This window comes from Triturus cristatus, chromosome 5_2 (genome assembly GCF_964204655.1).
Source record: "Triturus cristatus chromosome 5_2, aTriCri1.1, whole genome shotgun sequence".
Classification (NCBI taxonomy): domain Eukaryota; kingdom Metazoa; phylum Chordata; class Amphibia; order Caudata; family Salamandridae; genus Triturus; species Triturus cristatus.
This window is the reverse complement of record NC_140588.1, coordinates 384,230,590-384,252,931: the sequence shown is the minus strand read 5'-3', so window position 1 is coordinate 384,252,931 and position 22,342 is coordinate 384,230,590. Positions and strand designations below refer to the sequence as shown.

Genomic DNA, 22,342 nt, shown 5'->3' with positions numbered 1-22,342 from the left:
AAATGAAGACCGACCGGGGGTAGACCCGGAAGCAATGCAAATTCTTACCCGATGGAGCCAGAATATATCAGAAGGTAGACATGATAAACAAAATTGTATAATAGCCATGTGCCGAAAGATCCGTAAAGAAATAGAACGCCTACACGAAGAAAGATTAGCGGTAGACGAGTTCGAACAAAACGAGGAGGAAGGGTCAGGACTGCCCGCAGGACAGTCAGACACCATAGCCTATGTAGGTAAAGGAGGATCTTGTAATAGTAATAGATGTCCTATTGACCCGATACGTCCGATATGTCCAGACAATAACAGGAATTTCCGAATACCTATAATTAACATCAGGTCTAACGAGCATTCGTTCCAAACCGCCGACAAACTACTCCGAGAACGAAGGGGTTATCATTTTCTCGATTCTATGGATGAACAAGAATTAGCCAGGTCAGCTGTCCATTGGGTGGACAGTCCCGGAAAATATAGTGATGATACAGTAGCACGCGCATTTTTGAATCTCACCCCAGATGAACAGCGGTTAGCTGGGATTTATATGATTCAACAACTCATTATACTATATCAGAGTCAGCATTCGGACCCTGGTCCCTTACCTGACATATTGACTGAATTGCTTATGAATAGATGGAGAGGTTCAGGTACTAAATTAATTAAAGAAATTCTAGAATCAAGAAGGCAGTATATTCTTTTTGTATGTTCAGACCGTGTCTCATTGCCCATCAAGGAAAGAACGACGTATTACATGGATAGACAGAATCCCTTACGAGAAGTGCACCCAATAAAGGGCGAGGACAACGAGTTTAAGCGCGTATTTGTATATACGCCCATATCAAAAATAGAATTGTTAGAAATGAAGAAAGTGGTACCCAGTCATGACAAAGATCCAGCGGGTTTTCACCGAGAAATTAAAGACATGTTACTCATGGGAGAGTATACCTATCCCGACATTATGACAATATTAAAGGTATTGATGCCTGCTGGCATTTATGAGAAACTCAGGGAAAAAGAGTGGGAGGTAGGAGACCAAAAGATAGAATGGTCAGTATTAGAAGCAGAAGAAAAAGCCCGAACTGCAGGAGCAGGACTCGGGGATAAAACTAAAGCACTACCAGGTTTACTAGTACAGGTACTGCCACGTTTATTAACTACGAAAAAGGAAGATTGGGGTACAATTTCAGCCTGTAAGCAGAAGCAAGATGAAGACACTAGTGATTACTATGCCCGATTTGAAAAATGTTTTGGTATAAATAGTGGCCTAAAAGCAAGTAGCGAATCATACCCACATCTGTTCGTAACAAAATTAGTGGAAAATGCCCTGCCCCAAGTAAAGAATAGAGTATTAAAATTCGAGAGTACCTGGCAAGGTAACACTCCATCACAAATGTTACAAATGTTACAGTACCATCACAATAGAATTAGAGAGGAACAAGAACATGAACACAGACGTATGAAAGACACGAAAATGAAAATGTTAGTTTCTCAGACAGTTCCAGCTGAAGGACATAAAAAGGGTATGACACATTCCGGTGATTCAGCAGGACCTGTAAAAGGGACATGCAATTATTGTAAAAAGCCAGGTCATTACGTACACGATTGTCCAGTTTTGAAACATAATATCACCATAGGTAAAACACAAGAAAGACCACGGCCACCTAGACAGGACCAGAATGAACAAGGAGCTCCGCAGCATGCACAGGCCATGCCAGCTTCACAACAGTCTATACAGTTTGTGCCAGCTGCACCAGCGCTGCCTGTTGCTGCCACACAAACCACGACACGACAACTGTACCAGACCGCACAGTACGACTATCCTGATTATCAACGATACGCATGAACCAGCCTAGAGAGGGAAGTTGACTTACCCCTTATCGAGATCCCTGTGGATCAAGAGGGACCTTATGTACATAGTGAATTATTAGGCCAAGACAGAAAATTTTTACTCGATACAGGGGCAAGTCGGACAACCATAAAACGTAGTGAAGTTCCAGGGGCACCCCTCTCAGGCTCACAGAATATTTCCCTTGGTTTTTCAGGAAAACCTATTGTTAATGAAGTGTCACAGCCTCTCCCACTTACGATAGGACCTTTGACCCGAACTACAGATTTATTACTTACTAAATCATGTCCAGAAAATCTGTTAGGAATAAAAACACTGAAAGCTCTAGGAGCTATAATATGTTGTTCTCCGGAAGGAGTAAGGTTGTTTTTACGTGATTTTAAAGGTCATTATGTGTCTAGAGACATGGATCCCCGACTGCAGACTTTACCTACACATCTATGGGCACAAGGCCCTACTGATGTTGGATGCATGAATATTACACCATATCGAGTCACATTAAAGGCAGGAGTGGTGCTACCACGAATGCGACAATACAAGTTACCACCAGATGCTGTAGTGGCTTTACTACAAATCATTGACGAGCTCATTGCCCAAGGAGTAGTTGTAGAAACCGACTCCAACATATGTAATTCACCGATAATTCCGATTCTTAAACGAACAGATCCAAAGGCCCCGCCAGTATATCGATTGGTTATTGATCTGCGCGAATTAAACAAATGCATTGTGCCACAATTTCCTGTGGTCCCAGATATCTCGTCATTACTGACAGCTATTGATTCCGAAGCGACATTCTTTACTGTAATCGATCTCAAGAATGCCTTTTTTAGCGTCCCAATAGATCCGGAAAGCCAATATTTGTTCGGATTTAGTTTAAATGGACGTAGCTTTAAATTCTCACGCGCACCTCAAGGATTTACAGAAAGCCCCAGCATCTATAGCCAAGCACTGAAACGAGAACTCGACAGTATCCACATGCCAGTTAACACTGCTCTGCTTCAATACGTCGATGATCTGTTGATCACCGCGAGAAGTGAACCGAAATGTGAAAAAGCATCACTGACAGTTTTACAATTTCTAGCCGAAAAGGGGCACAAGGTGTCCCCTTCTAAGCTGCAATTCTGTGTCCAGCGAGTTATTTATCTTGGACACTCGCTGTCCAAGGAGGGAAGGCAGCTTACACCCGACCGCATTCAGTTAATAGCTAACATGCCAATACCCAAGACACAAAAGGAGGTGCGGGCTTTCATAGGCCTCACGTCATATTGCAGGCAGTGGATCCCTCAGTACGCATTTCTAGCAAAACCACTCATTCAGTTGACAACACAGGAGGCAGCCACATCGACTGTTCTCCCTTGGACTCAGGAACATACACAAGCTTTTGAAAGCCTAAAGAAAGCTTTATGTCAAGCACCTGTTTTAGCAACGCCATGTTACAGAAAACAGTTTACACTCTTTGTTACAGAACGCGAAGGTACTGCCTTGTCAGTACTCACACAGGAACAAGCAGGAGCACACAAACCATGTGCTTATTTTTCTAGTACATTAGATCCCGTAGCTCAGGCTTTGCCTGCATGCCTAAAATCAGTGGCAGCGACAGCTTTAGCAATCAGACAAAGCGATGCCATAGTGTTAGGACATCCATTGACAGTTCAAGTACCACATGCAGTAGAGGTTCTTGTAAATAGAACGCAAACACAACACTTGACTATAGCGCGACTTACAGGGTACGAACTTACATTGTTTCAGCCACACATAGAAATCAGACGCTGTAACACATTGAATCCTGCCACACTTTTGCCAGTAACCGGAACAGACCCACTAGCCCATGACTGTATTGAAGTTATTACAATAACGACGAAACCTAGACAAGACTTAACCGATGTCCCATTGTCAGACCCAGATCTGACATTGTATGTAGATGGTTCATGTATGAGAACAAATACAGGAGAGTTGGTGGCTGCTTACGCAGTCACAACAGATACTGAAGTCATTGAAACTAATCGTATAAATACTTTGTCAGCTCAAGCCGCAGAGCTTATTGCTCTGACACAAGCCTGTATTCAAGCCACAAATAAAAAAGTCAACATATACACTGATTCACGTTATGCATTCGGAGTTGTACATGACTTCGGCGTGCTATGGCGAGAGAGAGGTTATTTAACTTCCCACGGTGCCCACATTCAGCACGGACCCCTCATTCATGCCTTATTAGATGCAATACATCTACCTACTGCAATATCAATTATGAAATGTAAGGCTCATACGAAGGTTACTGATATCATTTCTCAAGGCAATGATCTAGCCGACAGAACAGCTAAACAGACTGCTCAAACCCAAACATCCGACATGACAAAGACAATAGTCCCGATGCCGACACATTGTATGACAGTTAAAGATCCTACCCTTGACGTAATTGACATACAGACACATGCTACACCAGACGAAATAAAGAAATGGACTGAATTAGGAGGGATCCAAACGGACCAAGGATGGATGATGAAAGAAAAGTCTGTGTGGTTCCTTCCTGATTCAATGGTCCAAGTTATAATTAACACTATACATAGTCCAGCACATCTAGGAGAAAAAGCTATGCTAGACAGCATTCAACACATTTGGTTCAATAAACATTTACGAGCAGCAGCCAAACAAAAGGTCCGTACCTGTATGATCTGTTGCCAGTTCAACCCAGGAAAAAGTGTTCCCGTAGAGCAAGGTGGATTTCATCCTCCTAATCACCCTTTTGAAGTACTCCAGATGGATTATATCCAGATGGAACGATGTCGAGGATTCAAATATGTTCTCGTAGTTGTCTGCGCTCTGTCCCGCTGGACGGAGGCATACCCGGTTTCAGATTACACTGCCCCGACTACTGCCAAACAGTTAGTTCGAGAATTCTTCCCACGATACGGTTTACCACGTGTTGTTCACTCAGATAACGGCCAGCCGTTCTCATCCGAATTAATGAAACATGTTTCACTTCTGTTAGGTTATCAGTGGAAATTCCACTGTGTCCGACACCCCGAAGCAGCAGGTCTCGTAGAAAGACATAATCAGATACTGAAAATCAGATTGTCCAAAATATGCAGAGAGAAAGGTGTCGACTGGGTAGTAGCGTTACCAGTTGCACTCTTCTACATGAGAATGGTAGCACACTCTCGAACAGGGCTATCCCCGTATGAGGTGATCTTCGGCAGACCACCAAATATGTGGGGGACGCCTATGCCACGCAAAATAACTGATATTGACTGTAATATGCTGACAGATTACTTGGCTTCCTTGATGTCTGCACTACAATCTTGTCGTTCACAGGTAGCTGCAGCCTTTCCCGACAATACTGAGGTGAAACCCCATGACGTAATTCCGGGGGACCTCGTCCTTGTGAGGAATTTCGACCGAAAGACTCAGCTGGAGCCCAGGTGGAAGACACCCAAGTTGGTCTTGCTGACCACAAGGACAGCCGTGAAGATCGAGGGCAAGAAAGGATGGATTCATTCAAGTCATATCAAGAAATTTCATGGACTTCCTTCAGATGTAAACAGCCCACCTCGTGTGTCCTCACCAATTGACTCAAAACTACCTCTGGCTGAGGCCGACAGTAAAGAACTTTATAGACTAAAATTAAGGCCTAGGCCGTCGGACGATTTGATTGTTTAAGTCCTCTCCTAGGTGAAGCGGTTGAATCTGTCTCCGACATGTATCGCCTAGACCTGAATCATGGACAGTCGCGAAGAATGATGAAACGACAGGCGTATTGTAAATCACTGCGTAGCCATTGCATAGTGACATTATTAATCTTGTTTTTCTTAAGTCTTTTAATAATTACTGCAAGTATATTGTTGCACATATATTACCCTATTGCCAGAAATGTTTACAATGTTACTGCTGAACATTCTTTTAGTGACCTACCCCCGCATGAATTGTCTTATAGACTTGCGCTGCGTAATAACACTTTCATTAGTATGTTACATCATTCCCATCAGACTAGTAATGCAACTAATTGTTGGGTGTGTGGCCGGCTCCCTCCCTATCAGAATTATGAAGGAGTCCTGCCTTTCTTTCCACATCCGTTTACACATAATGGCTCCTGTGGAGCATGGTTTAGTTTAATCAATTCCATAGACTCAGATACAGCCGTTTACCAAGACCATTGGGTATGGGGAAATCTGAACCTAGTTTTATTCAAAGTCTGTTACCCTGACAAGGAGGGTCGCCCCAAAGGAACAGGAACTGATCTAGAAAATGAAGTATATGGATTAGGTAACTTTACTCCTAATCTCATGGTTCTAAATGTCGAATCCGAAATTGAACTAGTTTTACCAACAATGTCAGTATTCCCAGCGAAAGGTGAATTGTGTGTAAGAAAAGTTGGTTCCATACATATGGGCCATAGTAAATGCACTACTACAGTAGAATTCAGTGATCAAGGCAAATCTTCATTTAGAGCTTATCGCCACTCCTACTTTATATGTGGTCAGACTGCATATATGCGTCTACCTCTAGATTGGGATGGTACCTGCTACATTGCATTCCTTTTGCCACCTGTTTTCCTAGCTCCTCCTGATTATTATAGAAATATTCATTTAGTACACAACAGAGAGCGGAGAGATCTCCCAATTGTCGATTACACTGAAACAGCATGGGAAAAATACACAGATTTCAATAAAGGCATCTTTCCCTATATAGGTACTGTTACTAATAGTAAGCTGATACGTAGATTAACTAGAACCCTTGAAGCAGTAGTGAATGAAACTATTTCCGCCTTAGGCAATTTAACAGAAGAGCAGTCTGCTATGCGGATTGTTGTGCTTCAAAATCGTCTTGTCCTTGACGTCATCCTGGCTGATAGGGGCGGAGCTTGTAGGGTCATCGGATCAAGCTGTTGCATTTTCATACCAGAAAATTCGCCATCTGTATATAAAGCTATAACTCGCCTTCATAAGATTGTAAGCCAGATACACCAGAACCCAGGCACTTGGACTTGGTCCGGTTGGTTTTGGAGTGTGATATCAGCCTGGGGATGGAGAGTTCTATCCTTCCTAGGTATTGGCCTTCTCATACTATTCAGTTGCTGTCTATGTCTACAATGTGGACCAGCGATCTGTGGTCTGTGTGCCACATCGTGCATTCCACATCAAGATTTTCATTCAAGATCCCGGAAGAAGAAAGAAGAACAAATGATGCTATATGAACAGATCAATGGATTAATGAAGATTGATATCTCTTGACGGGCAAGTAGGGGACAAGGAGGGAATGTGGAAATATGGATTTTTCTGGTCAGTTATGTCCCCTATCTTGGACCCCAACGGTTCTATGTGCATGTTACAAGTACATGTATGTTCCCTCCAGTTCCAGTTATGAAGACGCAAACACATGTGCGTCCACCGTCAACATGTCCTCTGTCAGATCCGCCATGTATAGGCCGGATATTCCATTCCTAAGTACGAAAGGCCACCGGCTTTATATGGTTCACTTATGCCATTTTACAGTCCAGGCAAGTAGGCCCTGATGCTGTCATCAAACTCTTCTTGCCTTCTGCCTCTGAAAGCTCCAGTCTGAGCCTGCATCTGTGACCATGAACTTTGTCTCATTCTCTGCGCGGCTCACGAAGCCTGACATCAGCCTATTCTCTGCCAAGAACTGTATTTCACCTTCGAGTTATCTGCTTCCCCCTCAGCCAATGCATTCCTGCCTAGTAGTTTAAGTAAACATTCTTCCAGCTACCGAGCAAAGGGCCCGGCTTCTCTGTCTTTATGCAAGTAATTCATAGTCCTGTTACCATGGAATATTCCTACCCCCTCGCATCTAGTATAGACACTTAGACGCTTGTACACGCACACACAGTCAGTATAGAATAGATTCTGTCCGAGAGTCCTTCTTTTGTGGATAACATAGTTCTTTAAACATAGGATGTTAGATATGATTTGGGATTAGGTTGACTTGACCCCCCAGACTTTTCGTCTCCACATGTAGAGCTAAATGTCAAGTCCCCTTCACCCCCTAGTTGCACGTCAATCACACGTCATGCTGCTGCGCGCGCATCTATGCCAAGTATTATCTTATAGATCCACCTATATATGACATCATAACCAATTATGTTCCTTTTTACTCCTTATTACACCCATTTTCGGTTACGCATATGAATCGTCATTTTCCTTATCAATTGTTACGCCTACTGCATTCGCTTCCTTGTAATGTATGTACTATAAAAGTCATTTCTTGTCAATAAAGTATGTACTTCACTTCCTGAACCTCCGTGGTGATGGAACTTGGAGCAACCGATTATAATCGATCATTGGAATAAAGCCCATTCCGAACCTCTAATACCACGGATTCTGCCTCTCATTTTACTGAGCTATTTTATTATGTTTCTGTATCAAATTAAGTCCCGGTAAAGAATTTTATTTACCACATGAATCCTCTCTCATCTCAACCTTTTTTAATATATATGTGGCTCCTCTGGCCAAACTTATCAGATCATTCAGATTCTCAGGGGTAACATATCTAGCTGACACACAAATAGTGGTCTCAGTGTCAACAAATTCATAGACACAGCAAGGAGGTTTCACAGATGCATGCAGGAGATAGGGAACTGAATGGCCAAAAACTGAAGCTTAGCTCAGGTAAAACTGAAGTTCTCCTTTTTGGAAGAAATAGCTCTTTCTGGTCCCAAGATTGGTGGCCATGAGAACGAGGTCAGCTCTCTACGCCAGTTAACAAAGTAAAAAACCTGGGAGCAGTTTTTGACAATCAACTTACCTTTGAAGGACATGTCAACTCTATCACTTTGTGGATCCCGGGCTCACTGTGCCACTGGATTCAAGCTAGTCTAGCTGATGAGGGGTGATGCCCGGAAAACCGGTCCCAGGATGCTTATTTCCAGTCCTGGCTCCGCAGTGTGGGCTGGACTGATCCCATGAGGCATAGGGTCAAGACGGATTTGTATATGGCTGGGTCTAAACTGGGGTGGTATCGTCAGCAAAAGAATGATGAATTTAACCCAGAGCTCTTGACTGGGGGTGAATGTTTGATTTGCTCTGCATTCCATCAATCATCTGTGTGTCTTTTGCTTTCTCACCCTAAGTGCGTTGGGTATGCCCAGACATGGGTCCCGTGCTCACTGCGTCACTGGATTCAAGCGAGCCTGGCTGATGAGCGGTGATGTCCCAAAACCGGTCCCAAGATGCTTGTTCCCTGTCCACGGAGGATCTGGCAAGGCAGTTCGGGCTGGGCTATTCCCATGAGGAACTAGGACAAGACTGATTTGCATATGGCTGGGTCCAAACCGGGGTTGCATGGTGAGCAAAAGAACGATGGATTAAACTCAGATCTTTTGACAGGGGTTGAATGTTTTCATTGTTCAGCATTCCGTCCATCATTTATTCCTTTTGCTTTTGTCACCCTAAGTGGGAAGGGTATGCCCAGACGTGGGTCTCGTGCTCACTGCGCCACTGAATTCAAGCTAGCCTGGCTGATCAGGGGTGATGCCCCAAAACCGGTCCCAGGATGCTTGTTTGCGGTCCAGAGAGGATCTGGCTTGGCAGTTCAGGCTTGGCTATTCCCATGAGGAACAGGGTCAAGACTGATTTGCATATGGCTGGGTCCAAACTGGGGTGGCGTGGTGAGCAAAAGAACAATAGCTTAAACCCAGATCTTTGTAACGGGGTGAATGTTTGCATAATTATGTTTTGTTATGCTAATGTCAATTTCTACAGTGCACATTCATCAGGCGGTCTCTTGGCGCTAGGTTGCTGATACGGCCTTGATCCACAATTATTGGTAAGCCTGTTTGAAGAGCCATGTCTTCAGTAGTTGTCTAAATTGAGTGTAATTAGAGGGCAATGTATTCCATGCTCGAGGGGCAGTGACGGAGAACCTACACCCTGCAGTCCTTTGTTTTTTCAATGAGGGGATCACCAAATAGTGTAGGTGGCTGGATCTCAGTTCTCTGGTGGGGCAATATTTAATAATCCAAGATTTTACGAAAGTGGGACAGGTCAGATATAAGGCCTTAAAGACGGTACAGCACACCTTGAAAATTGTTCTCTGTGTCACTGGCAACCAGAGGAGGTCCTTAGTCACCTGGGATATGTGACCATATTTGGGTAGGTAATATATCAGCCGGGCGGCCTGGTTTTGGATTAACTGGAGCCTGCGCAAAAGGACTTTGGGAAGACCCAAGTAAAGAGAATTGGCATAGTCAATTCTGGACATGACTAGGGCTATTATTACCTGGGTCAGGGGCTCCCTTGTGAGGAATTTCATTATCTTTTTTATTTGTAGAAGTCGGCAGAAGCTTGCTGATGTCACTGCGCCTACCTGCTGCTTAAATGATAAGTCCTCATCAATAAAAACACCAAGGTTTTTTACCGCCTTTTTGGGCAAGGGAGAAGGACCGATCTCGCTGGGCAAGAGTGAGGGATTCCAGCGGTCCACCTTATTTTTCAGCATTCCGTTCATCATTTGTTTCTTTTGCTTTTATCTCAAATTACATCACTGATGATATCATGCAGTTATTGTGAGTCTTATGAATAGTTTATAAGTATTAAACCTATATACTAAGTTACTCCAAAAGTTAAATTAGTATACTTTGTGTTCTACTAATGAGTGATACTATTTCTAACATATATTATGTGAGTATCTGGTTAACTGTGTGTATCTGTGCATGACTTTGCATCTGAGTGGCTGAATGCGTGTGCGTGTGACTGTATGGGTGAGTAAGTGGGTGTGTGAGAAGCTGTATGGGTGAGTGAGTGGCTGTGTAAGTGGTTGCATTAGTGAGTGAGTGGGTATGTGGGTGGCTCTATGAGTAAGTGAGTGGCTGTGTGACTGGCTGTATAGATGGGGGAGAGACTGTGTGAGTAGCTGCATGGGAGAATGAGTGGCTCTATGAATGAGTGAGTGGGTGTTTAAGTGACTGTGTGAGTGAGTGAGTGTGTTACTGGCTGTATGGATGAGTGAGTGGTTGCGTGAGTGGCTGTATGGGAGAATGAGTGGCTGTATGAGTGAGTGTGTGGGTTTATGAATGGTTACATGGGTGAGTGAGTGGCTGTGTGACTGTATCAGTATGTGAGTGGCTCTGTAAGTGAGTGGGTGTGTGAGTGGCTCTATGAATGAGAGATTGGGAGCGTGAGTGGTTGTAAAGGTGAGTGAGTGGTTGTGTGAGAAGCAGTATTGGAGAGTTAGTGAGTATATGAGTAGCGCTATGGATGAGTGAATAGCTTTGTGAGTAGTTTTTTGGGCCTGTGAATTGGTATATGAGTGGTTGTGTGGGTGTTTGAGTCATTAGATGAGAGTTTGTATGGGGGTGTGAGTGGGTGTGTGAGTGCTTCTGTGGATAATGTAATCAGTGATGTCATTTGAGATGTCATCAGTGATGCCATGAGTGATGTCACTGACCATGTCATGAATGATGTAATATGTGAGGTCATAAGCAGTGCATAGGGGGCATAAGGTATAATTAGCTCTGGTAACTATACCGGCTAAATTTCTATGGTTTCTCACAAGTGAAATCTGAGCCTAACTATAATGTCACAGTAACCTTTGTTTTTTTCAGTGAATTTCTGAATTTCTAAAGCTTTTTTTAATTACTATTTCCTAACTAAAACAACACTGTAACCGTTTGTTTCTTCAGGCCGTCCGCCATTCGGAAAGCCTTCAGTAATCCCTCGGCCGGCTCTTTCCGGCTGAGGGATTACGATGGCAGATTCCCAAAGCCATTCTGTGCTGGCCTTTCGGACACAGAAAAGCTTTGGGAATCTATCTTTGGGGGCCCCCAACAAGGCCACCGAATGGCGGCCTATGGTGCCCCCCTGTTGATCCCTGCACCTAAATTCAGGGACCTTCAGAGGCCTGCCACCGGGTGCAGGGATGAACTTCACTCCTGCTCTTTACAATGAGAGCATGCATTCCATTCAGAATGTATGCTCCCAGTGTAAAGTATAGGATTGCGATCGAACAGGGTTCAGTCGCATCCTACTTGCTGGGCTGGAACTGACAACAGGAGGCTGTCCGTTCCAGTTCCTAACCGATCTCAGATGGACTCTGGTCCACCCGACATCAAAATCAGCCCCTAAGTATATTACATTTCATTTTGATTTATTATTTTTGTACTGTAGACATTCTTTTTTTTATAAATATTATACGTTTAAAGACATACAAATCGCATATGTAGTTAATGTCAAGTATATGACTTTTTTGTGTAATTAAATAAATATTATTTAAAAAAAAATATTTTTGGGGTACCACGGTACCTTAACTGGCCAGTAAAAATAGACAGACTACTACTCTTTGGTTTTTGGTCACAATCACGTGGTCGGAACAAATCTTCAAATCTGAATCTGTGGATTTGCTGAAAATTTTATAGATTACTGCGAATATGTACACACCTCCATTTCCATTAATAACATCAGTGTGAACATATTTACAAGTCTATATAATGCATCTTATATATGTTTTCCAACTAAATTACCCACATTACAACTTAAATAAATCTGCAAATTTACAGACTAGATTCACAAATTCATTCGAAAGCACACCCAGTCCTTGTCTTCTGATTATTAATATTCCACCCTCTCCAATGGAAAACTACACCCTAAAGCAGATACTTCTTAAGTGAAGTCTCTAGAAGGAGTATTGAGGGCCAGTGGTGGTCTGCTCTTACACAATGTCTGAAACTAAATCGTCCATCCAAGATTTATTTATTTATTTTTTATTTTATTTATTTGAGTTTTATATAGCACTGGCTAGACCCGGAGGTATCAGAGCGCTTTATATGAGGATCAGAGTTACAGGTTACAAGTTACATTTGTTCCAAGAGCAAAATCAAACATAGCAAAAAAGAAAACAACATTACAGAAATTCGTAAGGGGAGGAGGAGGGAAGGGGGAAAACAGGGAGATGGGGAGAAACTGTGCCCAATGTCCGGCTGGGCAGGTGATGGCCGAGGGGATGAACCAGAGCCGATCTCCTCTATAGCTGAATCGAGCGGCTCCACCGGGCATCAGACAAAATGCTCGGACTCCGCTGTCACGATAATGATCAGGTGCAATCAGAGAATGTCATAATAAATCGGGGGAGTTGGAGAGATGAGATACCGCAGTCCGAACAAAATCCAGACGCCATCTTGAGGTCTGGCACTGTCCTGAGAGGGCTCTGTAAGGAATATTTTGGCTGAGAATAAAGTGTGTAGGGGACCCCAGGCACCTCCATACTGATGCCGCTCCACCACTTCCCGGGGGGTGTTCCTACTTCTTCAAAAGAAACAATCCTGTGCCCCTCCACAACACTGGGGACCAGGTTCAGCACCTGCAAAATCCAAAGCCGGCACCCATTCCCACCGTTGCACCTCTCGATAACTCGTAACTTAGCCCGCTGTGCACGGGGAACACTGTCTTGTTCTCCTCTCATTGTTGTTACTGCCTCTGGTCAGGGAAATCTGCTGGGGGGTGTCTCAAGGACTCTCACAAGTATTCAGTAAAACGTTATGGTATTGGCAGCCATGTCAAGGTCAGGCAGGTCCAGCAAATCCTCTGGTTGCCCTCAACACTCTAGCGTGGCCCAGATCAACAGGATTCAGGTTGCCCCCAACACCGATTGGGTCACTATGTCCCGTTAGGAGGCCTCCCCTGCTCACCGCTCAATGAGGGGTCTGCTTTTCTTGCTGCATTCCATTTCTCAACAGCATCGCGGCTCCAATCTCCAGGCAGCTCACTCGTCAACGCTTCTAGCTGCACTCCACCTGCCTCAATTGCAGGGGTGTTGAAGAGGGGATGGCCCCCCTGTACCTCCCAGGCTGTAAGGGGAGGAGACCCCCGCTGCTCAGCGTTGTCTGTGCACCTCGCGGGTGGTGGCTGCCATTTTGTTGAACTCCGCGATCGCAGCTCTGGGTCCCGGCGATCTTAGGCGCGGCAGTCTGCCGTCCGCACACCACTTCAGCAGGAGTCAAGGAGAGGGGTTGGGCTCCCCTGCACCCGTCCGGCCGCAACGAGAGGGCTCCCAACGCTTAGCGAGCTCTCCCCGAGCAGCTAGTGGTGGCCGCCATTTTGTGCAAGTCTCTCGTCGCGCTTCCAGACTCCGGCTCCTCTCACCGGGATGTCTGCACGGTTCCACGGTTCCAAGATGAGCATCCACACCCTGTTGAGGATGAGGAGGGAGACACACCACCTCACAGTGGCGTGGAGGCACTTTACTGTACCTTCTGGAGAAAAAAAGTTAACAGCAAAATATATGCAGTGCAATATTTGCAGCAAGCTGTCATTCAGAGACACTGGGAAGAAGTATTCACATGGGACAAGTTCCATGTGAAAGCACCTAACAATAATTCATGAAAGGGTCTACAACCAGATTATGCAAGAGAAAGCAGGTGCAGCAGGACAGTCGACCTTTACAGAAGCCTTGGGAGAACCATAATCAGCTGCAGTTATTACAGTACCAGCTGCCTGCGAAGAATTCAGTGACATGGTTATTCACTTCGTGAAATGCCACATGCTTGTTACTGTTAAAATCTCTTCTGTGAGTGAATTCTTGGATACAGTGAAGAAGCATCTATGTTATTTTTTCTTTTGCTTCCAGTGACTTGTTAATGTTTTTTTTAACTGAAGCCAGTTGCTTCTTTGCATTTCCCCATCCTTATCTTTTTTACTACCCTATTCACTTTTTGTTAAAAAATAAAAAAGAAGAAAAATTTTAAAACTGTTAGAAAACACTTCTGGGAAAGAAAAAACGGTTCTTGTTAGAATCACCATCTAGTTAAACAAAGAGATAACTGTGTTTTTAATGTGTCAGCAACTGTATTGGTGCGAGAGTGGGTTTGTCAGTGTGTGTATCAGTGTATCCCTGGGTGTGTTATTTTATGCAATAGCGTTTGGCTGGGTTTGTCAGTGTCTGCTTTGGTATATGCTTGGACGTGTCAGTGTCTGCATTATTGTATGCCCAGGCGTGTCATTGTATGCCTCAGTATTCTCCTGGATGTGTCAGTGTATATGTCAGTGTGTGTCTGGGTGTGTTATTTGGATGCATTACAGTTTGGTTAGGTGTATCAGCGTCTGTTATGGTGTATGCCTGGGTGTATCAACGTCTGCTTTGATGTTTGCCTGGGTGTGTCAGTGTATGCATCACTGTATGCCTGAGCATCCTATTGGATGCATTTGTGTTTGGATGGATGATTTGGTGTCTTCATTGCTGTATACCTGTGTGTGTCAGTGTCTGCATTGGTGCATCCCTGGGTGTGTAAGTGTGTGCAGCAGCGTATGCCTTGGTTTGTTATTGGGTGCATTAGTGCTTGGTTGAGTGTGTCAGTGTCTGCATAACTGTATGCCTGGGTGTGTCAGTGTCTGCATAGGTAAATCTATGGGTTTCTCAATGTGTGTGGCACTGTGTTCCTGGGTGTGTTATTGGATGCATTAGTGTTTGGCTGGGTGTGCCAGTGTCTGCATTGCTGTTTGCCCGAGTGTGTCGGTGTCTGCATTGGCAAATCTCTGGGTGTCTCAGTGCATGCATCGTGTGTGCCTGTAGGTATAATTGGATTCATAAGTGTTTGGCTGGCTGTGTCAGTGTCTGCAGTAATGTATGCCTGGGTGTGTGAGTGTCTGCATTGGTAAGAAGCTGGGTGTGTCAGTGTGAACCTGGGTGTGTTATTAGATGCATGAGTGTTTGGCTTGATGTGTCAGTGCCTTTACTGGTGTGTAGTTGTCTGTGTCAGTGACTGTATCAATGTCTGTCTAGGTGTGTAAGTGGCTGTATCAGTGTGAGCCTGCGTGTGTACCTCTATATGTGTGTAGTTGTGTATGTGAGCTGCTGTACTGATGTGCGCCTAGGTGTGTTAGTAACTGTAGCAGTCTATGCTTGGCTTGGCATCCTTGAAATCTAAAGTTATGGAACAACACTAAAAGAACTAATTAGTAAAGTACATTACTCCAAAAAATTGTGTCATTGATCTGTATAAAAAGAAAAAAACTGAAATATTTCTTTGTTATACAATTAATAGAATTCCAGAAATAACTTACAATTTCAAAAAAGAATAAAGGCATAATTCAAAGAAATAAATAGACATTCCTCATAGTGCAAAGGTATCTATTACTATAAATACGCATTTAATGTTCCCTATTTTAATGTTCTCAGCTTCTTTTACTCATACACAGTAAACAGTGTTCTTTTTAAGCAGTCATCACTGAACAATGGCAAACAAAACAATCATAAAGATTGTAGAAAAAAACCAAACTGACCACTATCTCATTGCAGTTAAGGATAAATGCATTGCACTCACTGCAAACAAACATAACACAACTTATTTAACTCTTTACAAATACAATTTTATGCACAACCACTTTAAACACATGCAGGTATATCTTTCCACCAGCAAGCACAAAAGAACGTGATGTCTGCAACAATTTTAGAATACCTTCAGGGGAAAAGATTCAGCTAAATATGTGCAGCATTATATTTGTGGGAAACAGTTACCCAGCAGCCATGCCAATAAGTATTCATATGGGACAAGCTACGATTGCAAGCACTTAAAAACAATACATGAAAGGGTGTACAACTGAGTGATGCACGAGAAAATAGGTGCAGCAGAAAATGCCACCTCTACGGCACCCTTGGGGAGAACATTTATCGGCTGCAGTCATCACAACTCCAGCAGACTGTGAAGATTTGAGTGAGAATGTGTAATTCTAGATGCACTCTTGTGGTCTGACACCACGTGATGACCTTTGACTATCATCATTTTAATTGACTTTGGTGTTTTACTTTATCCTTGCCTGAATGTACAACATCCTACATATGCCTTGTTTCTCTTAAAGGTTTCTTTCTTGTAATCTGGCAGTCTTTCAATGGGAGTTGTCACGGACTAAGGCAGCCTCGCCAAGAACAAAACGTGTGGGATGTGCATTTGAAAGCATGAGAGAGAGAGAGATGTGTGAAATGTACTTTTTGGTTTCGAAGTGCAGTGTTAAAAGCAGTGGTACACAAATGTGCACTGTGTTGTACATTGAGAGATAAAGTATGTGATGCTATAAGCAGTGGTGCACAAATGTGCAGTGTGTTGTTCCCATGCGAAGAATTATTAATTTCTTACTATTGGCTTTGACATGGCCTCGTGTCATCCTGAATTCTGACTCTGCCTGGCTTGAGTTTTTTCTGCGGGCACATACACGCTTGCAAGTTGTTTGGGTTAATCACGTTCAAGGATTGTTTTGTGAGAGATTGTTTAATGTACCCTTGAAGCCTTTCGTGAGCTTCGTCAAGATAAAGGCTGGAACATGGAAGAATGTAGAGGGGACGTGGGAACTTCTTTCTGCCATGGAATGCTTGCTTGGAAGCTGGCCAGTTCCAGTAAGATTCCTTTGGTGTAGAGGGGAAGACTCTCGAACCTTCTAGTGTGTCTTTTGAGACTACAAAGCTGAGGTTTATTGACAGCTGAGTTGGGAGCTCACTTACAGAGTAGACGTACTGCTATAAGACAAACAGAACCTGAGTCCCGGTCGAGAGTCCAAGCCAGCTGTGAACGGGCCCCCCCAGCGTGAATTGGCAACGATGTCGAGTGAACGATCGGGTGAGGTGACTTGTTTCTGACTAGTGGCAATCTGATGGGTGATTCCAGTAGCTGTGGTCATTTGAAGTGTTGAGTTTTGATTATTGCCATTGTGATGTGTGGCCTGTGGCTTTGATCAGTTGAGGTGTTTTCTTTGTGATGTGTAAATGAGTCAGAGTGCACATGCAAAGTAATAATTTGATGTATCTAGTGTATATATCTCTTGCAGGACATCCATTATTTTTTTTGCTTGAGTTTTATCTCATATTATTTGCTGCTTGTTTATTCATTAGTGTTATTCATGCATTTAACTCTTGCATTTATCCAGTGTGTTATTATTGCATGCATATAAATATATATCTCTATGTGTATTTGAATGTGATTCATTTTGGCATATGGAAAAGCCTTTCTGTTAGAGACCACTGCATAAACAAAAACCGAAGCCTTATTATAAAAAGAGAGTCTTTGCATTTTGTAAAATAAAACCCTTTTCTAGGTGTTGTTGTGTTTTATGTCTCCTGCTTTGCCGTGTTTGAGCCATTGTGTGGGAGATTCTGTGTTATCTGAAAGGCGAAGAAAGACATTTGGCGTCACTCGAGGATTCAAAAAAGTGCAATTTTAAAAAGGGAAGATGCTCTCTAAAATGCCTATATATTCAGTTGCAGATTCCCAGATGCTAACTTAGGGCCTCATTTATGAAAAGTGACGCATCGCTGCGTGAAAACAGGGATGCGTCTGTTTTCATTGCGCCCTCCTTGCAACATGCTTGATGTGTCATATTTACAGTATGACGCAATTTGTCGCAAGGAGTTACAGGTATGTCAGTATTTCTGATGTATCTGTAGGCGCAAAAATGACGCATTGCTGGAGTGTGTCACAAAAGTGACGCAACTCCATCAATGAGTCATTTCAGATGGGCAAGTCCCATTTCAAATGTGCCTGCATCAGTCTTACGCCTGCTGTGAGGCAGGCGTAAGATATTGGCACATTTGCATCCTAGAAGTGACGCAGTGAAATCTCATAGATTTCACTGCGTCACTTCTACGAGGCTTACTTGCGTCAGAACGCCCACTCTGCATATATTATACCTGATGCAGGTATAATGTGGTGCAGGGGTTTACAAAATGACGCATCTAACTAGATGCGTCACTTTGTAAATATGACGCAACATGGCACATTTTTTCACGCTGCTGGTGCGTCACAAATAGTGACGCACCAGTGGCGAAAAACTAATGCATGTTTAACAGATGAGAGGCAAATACAGATATTTAAATGGATACAAGATTTTTCTTTCAAAAAGGGAAAACAACTCTGTATTTCAGACAGAAATAGTGGTGTCATTTTGAATGCATTGCTTAGCATGTATCAAAAATGTGAACAATCGGAAATAATGAGCTGAAAAGAGAGTTAGCTGACGCCCAGGTTGAAAACAACTCTGAAAAAAGAGTTGAACATGTATCACGCTCCGAAGTCGTTTATTTTGACAGGCTGTTCAGACAGCCAGAGTGATTCATTCGTGAAAAATGTGGACGTAGAGATGCTGCCAGTTAATCTGCAGGTTTCACAGAAGGTTTTAATTAATTCTTTTGAGGACGTTGCTCAGCCAGAAATGAATGTTATCTTGGTTGAATTTGAAGCTTCCGAAGTAAGGTTGAACCGAGAAAATGTAAACGTGCAAGAAGATAAACAAACTAGCCTCTTAGAATTAGCGATCGTTGGTTGCAGTTATAAATCAGACATGTCAGGGAATGAAAAACCTTTTTAACTATTTTAGAGAGTTTATGAACAAATTTTAAAATCTCATAATTTCTCTTAGGGTATGATTGGCTGTGCATTTAATTAGCTTTTTCATTATATAGCCCCTAAAGTCCCGAGCTTCTATGTACTCGTTGGTTATTTGAGTCTATTTCTCACCTGCGGAAAGTTTGAACTTATGACTGCTGCTATCTCATTGCTGTTTGCACATCATTGGGTCTTTTATCTGTTTTTAAATACGTTGTTAAGGGAAAAGACTTTGCTGCTTTATGATGCACTTTATATAAAACATGTTTTATTATGATGCTGCTATGGTATGTTACTTTTCTATATTGCACTTGTATTTAACATGATTTGTTTTGCCGCAGTATAAGTTCTAACTATACGACTGCTGCTATTTTGTTGCAGCTATATGATGTACTTTATTAATAAATTGTTTTTATATGAAGCTGCTATTTTATACTATTCTCTCACATTGCACATGTTTTTAGTTTGACTGATCTGTTCTGGTAACGGTCTTATTTATTCGTTGACGGTTACTTAATTGCCCTAGTTAAAGAAAATTGGAACATTTATTTCCTTTAAATCTTAATCATCAGGGAAAATGAGCAGTCGGTTCAGTATGTGATTAGTTTCTCAGAATTTTTACCTGCCTCATAACCTCACTGCTGCCACTTGACTGATCTTATTCATTTTAGGATTTAATGGGAGGCTGTTATAGTAGGGTACCTAATAGATTTTATAAGCTCTGATTTGCGTCATCTGCTGGGGTAACAATACTAATCAAATTAATGCACTTTTGCTCTCTGTTACAACAATTATATTTTTCTATTTTGTATTCTGTTTCTACCGTGCCACTATTTGTATTTCCTAATTGGGGGACTCCCTTTGCTGTCTAAAGGAGCCTCCAGAGCTGATTTTGAAGAATTTTTATATCTTTAAGATGAACTAATCTCTACAAAAACTGCGCTAGTGACGCAGATTCAATGGCTTTTAATGAAGTGATTTTATTGTAATTATTGTTGGTATGTTTAATATGTCTATTCATGTATGCCTCAAGTGGACCTCATTAGAGATCCAAATAAACATATTGAATTGAATTAAGAATAAAAAATTGACAAACCTTGCTTTACATGGAGAGACACTATTTTGAAAAAAGAAATGCAGCAAGGTGCTTTGAATCTGCAAAAGAGATTGTGCAATGTGTTTTAAACATGTGGCAAATACAGAAAGGAGACAGTGAGTTACTTGTGACAGTTCAGGGGCAGTGTGCTACTTTGAGTATGTGGCAAAAACTAGTAAAGAAGAGTATGCTTTTAGACTTGTGGACTGAAACAGTTTCAAATCAAAGTATATTTTGCTTGCACTGTGACAGATACAGAGCAAACACAGCTGATTTTGACTTGTGCTCTGATAGATACAGGACAGACACTGTTAATTTTGAGTTGTGTTCTTACAGACACTATGCAGACACAATTATCTGTGTGTTTTGTGCTGTGACAGATAAGGGCAGATACAGATGCTTTTGTGCTTTTGCACGCTGACAGACACTGGGCAGATGACAATAAGAGATAATGTGATTTTGACTTTTGAATTTTCTCAAATGCAATGGCAAGAAGCAAATGTGATCAAGTGGTACATACAGACAGAAATTGCAGTTTTGCATGAACAGTTGGTGCAGGTCCCAATAGAAAGTCCAGGGGTGGTGTTTGAGGTGCCTGAGACACAGGATTCCCCAGTGAAGTGGCAAATTGTACTGCAAAGCGCAGATACTGTGTATGCTCATGGTCCTATACATTCACTAGACAGAACCTGTAATTCCCTTACAGATGAAAAGGCTAAAATCTAGGAGACAGAGGTGGTGACACACGATTCTAATTTGGTGTGCATGGCTAAGTGCGAGCACCTAGTAGAAAAAGACCATACAAACAGGTGGGCAGTGAATGAAGGGATGCATATTGCCCTAGACTTACTTAGAACTGTGATTCTTATGTGTCAGTATGCACAGCGCAGACCAGTCCCACAGAAGGTTAGGGGCCAGTTGAAGAAAGCAAAGTTACCGGAGCAGGTAGACCAGATGGATTGCCTTGGGCTCATGCCAAATGATAAAAGGTGCATATATTGAGTAGTGTGTGGAGAAATAATCAGGAAGGAGATTGCCCCAGCGCTTCTTAGGAGAGTTTCATTCCAATACCAAGAATTCAGAGGCCATAGTGTGGGTAGAATTTTTAGATAATTCCCCAGAGCCAGAAGAGAACCGTGCAGACAGGAATGATAATATTTGCCTTCAGACCCAAAACAGAAAAGCAAAACGTGCACTTCATTTATTTTTTGCAAGAAGAGTGATGCTTGTTTCTTTTCCAGATCATACTGCGACGTGTTGGTGTACCTGATGTCCCTGTCCTGCGTGTGGTTAACATTGAGTGGGCCTGTGAGTGTGTGGGAACCCTCCCCCAACCCTGGAGTGATCACCGGACGATGCAAGCTGACATCCTTTGGCTGAACAAACCAGACAAACTCACCAAGCCAGTAATAGACTCATATCGTGAAAATGAAGTAAAATGTTCACAGTTATCATTTTGAATGCAAGAAGGCTGTGTGTCTTTCACACAGAAGGACATTATTTGTTGTGGAGATGCTGTTTAGTTTAAAGATAAGATGATGATTATGTTGCCTTTATTTTTTAAGCACAAAATATATGTGTGGCTGCTTCAATTGTAGAAGTTCCAGAATTAGCCATTTGTGACATTAGGAGCATTATTGAGCCCATATGCTTGATTCTATTTGTGCATTCATTTTGTGTATTCATCATACATTTATTCTTGTTGAGTATCCAGATATGCATGATCTTTTTTAAAATGATTGTTACATGCTTTTATGATTTCACTGTTTTAGTGTGCGCTTCAAATATATATGTGCTTTCAGTTAAGCACATGCTTTTATGATGTCACTGTTTCAACATGCGTTTCATTTATATTTGTGCATTCAGTTAAGCACATGAGTTTATAATGTCACTATTCTGATGTGTGCTTCTATCATAGTTGTGCTTTCAGTTAAGAAGTTCAGTTTTGTGATATATGTATGCTATGATAGTCAAAGGTCATGGGGTGGAATGCAGTGCTAGAGGCACTCTTGTGGTCTGACACCACATGATGACCTTTGACTATCATCATTTTAATTGACTACAGTGTTTTACTTTATCCTAGCCTGAA

The 22,342-nt window shown here is 42.5% G+C and overlaps 1 long non-coding RNA gene across 3 annotated transcripts in view; it reads left to right on the top strand.

The window, feature by feature from the left end:
* Positions 1-21,845, top strand: part of LOC146823038 (uncharacterized) — a 77,611-nt gene extending 55,766 nt beyond the window's left edge. For all 3 annotated transcript variants that reach the window (XR_014962126.1, XR_014962124.1, XR_014962125.1), the window contains one exon: positions 21,495-21,845. This is a non-coding gene — a long non-coding RNA (uncharacterized LOC146823038). The remainder of the gene's footprint in view (positions 1-21,494) is intronic.
* The last annotated feature ends 497 nt before the right edge of the window (positions 21,846-22,342 follow it).